Below are 7189 nucleotides of genomic sequence, written 5' to 3'. Positions count from 1 at the left end.
GAGGCTTTTTGCAGATACAACATAATGGATTATAAATGAGACAAAGAAAGGTAATTTGGGATTGGTACATATTTATAGACAAGTCCGTCTAATGCTGATGCATTAGAAATTATAGGTAAAAAATCCAAAGAAATATCTGGAATCAGTTCCGCTCCTTTCAACAACTATACTTTTCGCTGACTGATAGCTATATTCAGGGTGGCACAGTGGTAGAAATGCTGCCTCACAGCATCAGTAGCCTGGTTCAGTCCTGACTACAGTTGTGGTCTGTACGGAATTTGTACGATCTCCCTGTGACCACATGGGTTTTCTCCGGGTGCACTGGTTTCCTCCCACATTCCAAAGACGTATAAGTTTGTAGGTTAATTGGCTTCTGTAAAATTGTAACTTGTCCCTAGTGTGTACGGATAGTGCTTGTGTACGGGATGACTGCTGGTCGGCTCAGACTCGGAGGGCCGAAGGGCCTGTTTCTACGCTGTATCTCTAAAGTCTAATTGTGGCATTATCATTCATCCAAATGCAGCAAGACCTGACCAATATCTAGGCTTGAACTGATAAGTGGCAAATAACATTTGTACCACACAAGTGACAGGCAAAAACAACATCCAACAAGAGAAAATCCAGCAATCACCTCCTGACGTTACCATCACTGAATATCTCACCATCAACATTCTGGGGTTATCATTGACCAGAAACTGAACTGGAGTAGCCATATACATAATATCAAGAGTCAAGTGTGTTTTATTGTCATATGTCCCAACACAGAACAATGAAATTCTTACATGCAGCAGCACAACAGAAATGTAAACATAGTATTCTGTAAAACCCATCATAAACAAAAAAAGTTCAGTATCAAACAAACCAATAAACAAACTATAATAGTGCAGAGACAAAAAATAATCCCTCAAGTCTATGTAGTTCAGAGCTTCTTTGGAGTTTGTAGTGTTTCATTGCCTGATGGTTGAAGGGAAGAAGCTGCTCCTGAACCTGATGTTACAGTTTTCAAGCTCCTGTACCTTCTTCCCAATGGCAGGAGTGAAATGAGAGAGTGGGATGGGTCTCTGATTATGCTGGCTGCCTTTTTGAGGCAGCGACTCTTGTTGATTTCTTTTGACATAATTGTCCCTTAATAATCTTATATGTTTCAATAAGATCCCCTATCATCCAGAGTAAATTCCAGAGTATACAAGCCCAGTCGCTCCAGTCTTTCAACATACTGGAAGACTTTTTAAGATTCCTTTTAAAGGTTCTAATGCCATTAGTTAGTGATCATAATGCCATTAGTTTCAATATCATTATGGAGAAGGTACGGTAGCGCAGCGGTAGAGTTGCTGCTTTACAGCGAATGCAGCGCCGGAGACTCAGGTTCGATCCTGACTACGGGTGCTGTACTGTAAGGAGTTTGTACGTTCTCCCCGTGACCTGCGTGGGTTTTCTCCGAGATCTTCGGTTTCCTCCCACACTCCAAAGACGTACAGGTATGTAGGTTAATTGACTGGGTAAATGTAAAAATTGTCCTTAGTGTGTGTAGTGTAGTGTTAGTGTGCGGGGATCACTGGGCGGTGCGGACTTGGTGGGCCGAAAAGGCCTGTTTCCGCGCTGTATCTGAAATATGAAAATAAAATAAATAAGGTCAAATCTGGACCAAGGGTTGAGATTTTGGATTGGAGAAAGGCTAATTTTGAGGAGATGAGAAAGGATTTAAAAGGAGTGAAATGGAAATTGTTGTTTTATGAAAAGGATATAATAGAGAAATGGAGGATATTTAAAGGTGAAATTTTGAGAGTACAGAGTCTTTATGTCCCTGTTCGGTGGAAAGGAAAGAATAATAATTTGAAAGAGCCGTGGTTTTCCAGGGAAATTGGACACTTGGTTCGGAAAAAGAGGGAGATATACAATAAATATAAGCGGCAGGGAGTAAATGAGGTTCTTGAGGAATATAAAGAATGTAAAAGGAATCTTAAAAAGGAAATTAGAAAAGCGAAAAAAAGATATGAGGCTGCTTTGGCAAGTAATGTAAAAGTAAACCCCAAGGGGTTCTACAGATATGTCAATAGCAAAAGGGATAAAATTGGTCCATTAGAGAGTCAGAGTGGACAGCTATGTGCTGAGCCGGAAGAAATGGGGGAGATATTAAACAATTTCTTTTCTTCGGTATTTACCGAGGAGAAGGATATTGAATTATGTGAGGTAAGCGAAACAAGTAGAGTAGTGATGGAAATTAGGAGGATTAAAGAAGAGGAGGTACGGACACTTTTGAAGAATATAAAAGTGGATAAGTCTCCAGGTCCTGATAGGATATTCCCTAGGACATTGAGGGAAGTTAGTGCAGAAATAGCAGGGGCTATGACGGAAATATTTCAAACGTCATTAGAAACAGGGATGGTGCCGGAAGATTGGCGCATTGCGCATGTTGTGCCTTTGTTTAAAAAAGGTTCTAAAAGTAAACCTAGCAATTATAGACCTATTAGTTTGACGTCTGTGGTGGGAAAATTAATGGAAAAGATACTTAGGGACAATATATATAATTATTTGGATAATCAAGGCCTGATTAGAAACAGTCAACATGGATTTGTGCCTGGAAGGTCATGTTTGACTAATCTTCTTGAATTTTTTGAAGAGGTTACCAGGGAAATTGATAAGGGCAAGGCTGTGGATGTTGTCTATATGGACTTCAGTAAGGCATTTGACAAGGTTCCACATGGAAGGTTGATTAAGAAGGTTAAATCGTTGGGTATTAATAGTGAGGTTGCAAGATGGATTCAACAATGGCTGAATGGGAGATACCAGAGGGTAACGGTTGACAATTGTATGTCAGGTTGGAGGCCAGTGTCTAGTGGAGTGCCCCAAGGATCTGTGTTGGGTCCACTGTTGTTTGTCATTTACATTAATGATCTGGATGATGGTGTGGCAAATTGGATTAGTAAATATGCAGATGATACTAAGATAGGTGGAGTAGTTGATAGTGAGGTAGATTTTCAAAGTCTACAGAGAGACTTGGGCCTTTTGGAAGGGTGGGCTGAAAGATGGCAGATGGAGTTTAATGCTGATAAGTGTGAGGTGCTGCATTTTGGTAGGACAAATCAAAATAGGACGTACAGGGTAAATGGTAGGGAATTGAGGAATGCAGTGGAACAGAGGGATCTGGGAATAACTGTGCATTGTTCCCTGAAGGTGGAATCTCATGTGGATAGGGTGGTGAAGAAGGCGTTTGGTATGCTTGCCTTTATAAATCAGAGCATCGAGTATAGAAGTTGGGATGTAATGTTGAAATTGTACAGGGCATTGGTGAGGCCGAATCTGGAGTATGGTGTGCAGTTCTGGTCGCCAAATTATAGGAAGGATGTCGACAAAATGGAGAGGGTACAGAGGAGATTTACTAGAATGTTGCCTGGGTTTCAGCACTTAGGCTACAGAGAGAGGTTGAACAGGTTGGGTCTTTATTCTTTGGAGCGTAGAAGGTTGAGGGGGGACTTGATAGAGGTTTTTAAAATTTTGAGAGGGACGGACAGAGTTGACGTGGGTAGGCTTTTCCCTTTTGAGAGTGGGGAAGATTCCAACAAGGGGACATAGCTTCAGAATTGAGGGACAAAGGTTTAGGGGTAACATGAGGGGGAACTTCTTTACTCAGAGGGTTGTGGCTGTATGGAATGGGCTTCCGGTGGAAGTGGTGGAGGCTGGCTCGATTTTATTATTTAAGAGTAAATTGGATAGGTATATGGATAGGAGGGGATTGGAGGGTTATGGTCTGAGTGTAGGTAGATGAGACTAGGTCAGGGAGAATGGTCGGCGTGGACTGGTAGGGCCGGACAGGCCTGTTTCCATGCTGTAGTTGTTATATGTTATATGTTATATGTTATATGTTATACGACAGTCCCGCCATTCCTGGAATTAACCTTGTGAACCTAAGCTGCACTCCCTCAATAGTAAGAATATCCTTCCTCAAATTAGGAGACCAAAACTGCACAAAATACTCCAGGTGTGGTCTCACTAGGGCCCTGTACAATTGCAGAAGGACCTCTTTACTCCTATACTCAACTCCTCTTGTTATGAAGGCCAACGTGCCATTAGCTTTCTTCACTGCCTGTGGTACCTGCATGCTTACTTTCAGTGACTGATGAACTAGGACACCCAGATCTTGTTGTACTCCCCTTTTCCTAACTTGACACCATTCAGATAATAATCTGCCTTCCTGGTCTTACCACCAAACTGGATATCCTCACATTTATCCACATTAAACTGCATCTGCCATGCATCTGCCCACTCACACAAGTCACCCTGCATCCTCATAGCATCCTATCACACTTCACACTGCCACCCAGCTTTGTGTCATCTGAAAATTTGCTAATGTTACCTTTAATCCCTTCATCTCAGTCATTAATGTATATTGTAAATAGCTGCGGTCCCAGCACCGAGCCTTGCGGTACCCCACTAGTTACTGCCTGCCATTCTGAAAGGGACCCATTTATCCCTACTCTTTGTTTCCTATCTGCCAACCAATTTTCTATCCATGTCAGTACCCTACCTCCAATACCATGTGCTCTAATTTTGCCCACTAATCTCCTATGTGGGACCTTATCGAAGGCTTTCTGAAAGTCCAGGTACACTACATCCACTGGCTCTCCTTTGTCCATTTTCCTAGTTACATTCTCAAAAAATTCCAGAAGATTAGTCAAGCATGATTTTCCCTTCATAAATTCCTGCTGACTCGGAACGATCCTGTTACTGCTATCCAAATGTTCCGCAATTTCTTCTTTTATAATTGATTCCAGCATCTTCCCCACCACCGATGTCAGGCTAACTAGTCTATAATTTCATGTTTTCTCTCTCCCTCCTTTCTTAAAAAGTGGGATAACATTAGCTACCCTCCAATCCACAGGAATTGATCATGAATCTATAGAACCTTGGAAAATGATCACCAATGCGTCCACGATGCATGGTAGCAGCAATTTGCACTATGTACAGAATGCACTACTGCAATTCACCAAGAATCCTAAGGCAACACCTTCCGAGCCCTTGGGGCAGCACGGTGGCAAAGCGGTAGAGTTGCTGCCTTACAGCGCCAGAGACCCCAGTTCGATCCTGACTGGGGGTGCTGTCTGTCCAAAGTTTGTACTTTCTTCCTGTGACCATGTGGATTTTCTCCAGGTGCTCTGGTTTCCTCTCATATTCCAGAGACATACAAGTTTGTAGGTTAACTGGCTTTGGTAAAAATTGAATTGAATTGAATTGAATAATTTTTTTAATTAGCCAAGTATGTATACATACAAGGAATTTGCCTTGGTGCTTTGCTTGCAAGTAACAACACGATATACAGTAGACAATTAAAAATAAAACATTACAATTTAAACATGTGAAGAATGAAATAAAATACCAGAGTGGTACATTTTCCCCAGTGTGTAGGGTAGTGCAAGTGTACAGGGATCGCTGGTCGGCGGGCTGAAGGGGCTGTTTCCGCACTGTATCTATCTAAACTTTAAACGCATGACTTCCACCTGCTGGCAAGTCAAGGGCAGTGAAAGCCTGGGAACGCTACCACCTGTAAGTTGCCTTCCTGGCTAAATACCATTCTGCCTTGGAAATATATCACCATTCCTTCACCAGGATTGGGTCAAATCATGCCTAACAGTATTGTGGGAGGACTCAAGGGCTGCAGCAGCTTACCTTTCAAGGGCAACTAGGGATGGGCAATTAAATGTTTCCTCGCATCCTTTGAACGAAAAGTGAATTTGTACATTTTTATTACTGTACCGACACTGCCATCTGTAGGTGAAAAGTTGCAAAAGCTACAACATCTCTTAAGATGGACACAAAATGCTGGAGAGAAGTTTTTTTTTTCGGGTGAGGTTTCGGTTTGAGACCCTTCTTCAGTCTAAGCCTTGTATGTCTTCACCATCCCAGCCACAAGCCAGCTCAATGTTTCTTGTCCAGCTTTGGAAGCCAAGTATTCGGAAGCATGATTTCAATCACTATCTTTGTTCATGTATATTTTGTTTGTGTGTGGTTTCATAGTCTCCACATAACTGCATGGTATTGTCTGCAATTGGCATAGCTAGTCTCCCTGGTCAGATTCACAGGAGTGACATTCTCACCTATCTAGTTTATTTTTAATTTGCTTCTAAGGAGCACATTCCAAAAAAAACCGTACAGGTATGTAGGTTAATTGTTGGGCAAAATGTAAAAATTGTCCCTCGTGTGTGTAGGATAGTGTTGATGTGCGGGGATCGCTGGGCGGCGCGGACCCGGTGGGCCAAAGGGCCTGTTTCCGCGCTGCATCTCTAAAATCTAAAAAAAAAATCTAAAATCTAAAAAATCTTAACTCATTTGTGCTTGCATATATCGCCATCTCTTTTGAATTATGTGTCAAGGTGTGATTTCAAAACAGTAATGTTGCAAATGTTATTGCGAGCTAGATTGAATTGACTCAGCTGATCCTTCCCCATTTAAGTCTTCCTGTTTTCATTGTCAGCTACAAATGATGGATAGCTGTTCTATTGCATCCCTCTAAATCTTTCCTATCCATGTACCTGTCCAAATGTCTTTTAAATGTTGTTACAATATTTGTTGCAAATGAGAATTTCAATGTTACATTTCAGGACATACGACAATAAAACACTCTTGACTCATGGCCTCACCTTCCTCCTTTTGCAGCTTGTTTCATACACATACCACCCTCTGTGTGAAAAAGTTGTCCCTTAGGTTCCTATTAAATCTTTCCCCCCTCACCCTAAATCTATGTCCTCTGGTTCTTGATTCCACTACTCTGGGTAAAAGACTGTGCATTCACCCTATCCCCCACATGATTTTATATGCCTCTATAATATTACCCCTCAGCCTTCTGTGCTCCAAGGAATGCAGTCCTAGCCTGCCCAACCTCACATTAAGCCCAGCCCCTCAAGTCCTGACAACGTCCTCGTAAATTTTCTCTGCATTCTTTCCAGCTTAATGGCATCCAAACTGAACAAAATACTCCCAAGTTTGACCTCATCAACTTCTTGTACAACTATAACTTAATATTCCAACTTCTATATTCAAAATACTGAAGGCAGCATCTCTGGAGAGAGAAAGAATGGGTGACGTTTTGGGTCGAGACCCTTTTCAGACTTCTTCAGTCTGAAGAAAAGTCTCGCCCTGGGACGTCACCCGTTCCTTCTCTCCTGAGATGCTGCCTGTCCCGCTGAATTACTCC

The sequence above is a fragment of the Rhinoraja longicauda genome, chromosome 7 (genome assembly GCF_053455715.1).
Source record: "Rhinoraja longicauda isolate Sanriku21f chromosome 7, sRhiLon1.1, whole genome shotgun sequence".
Lineage (NCBI taxonomy): Eukaryota > Metazoa > Chordata > Chondrichthyes > Rajiformes > Arhynchobatidae > Rhinoraja > Rhinoraja longicauda.
The sequence above is the reverse complement of the archived record's forward strand: the minus strand, read 5'-3'. Positions refer to the sequence as shown.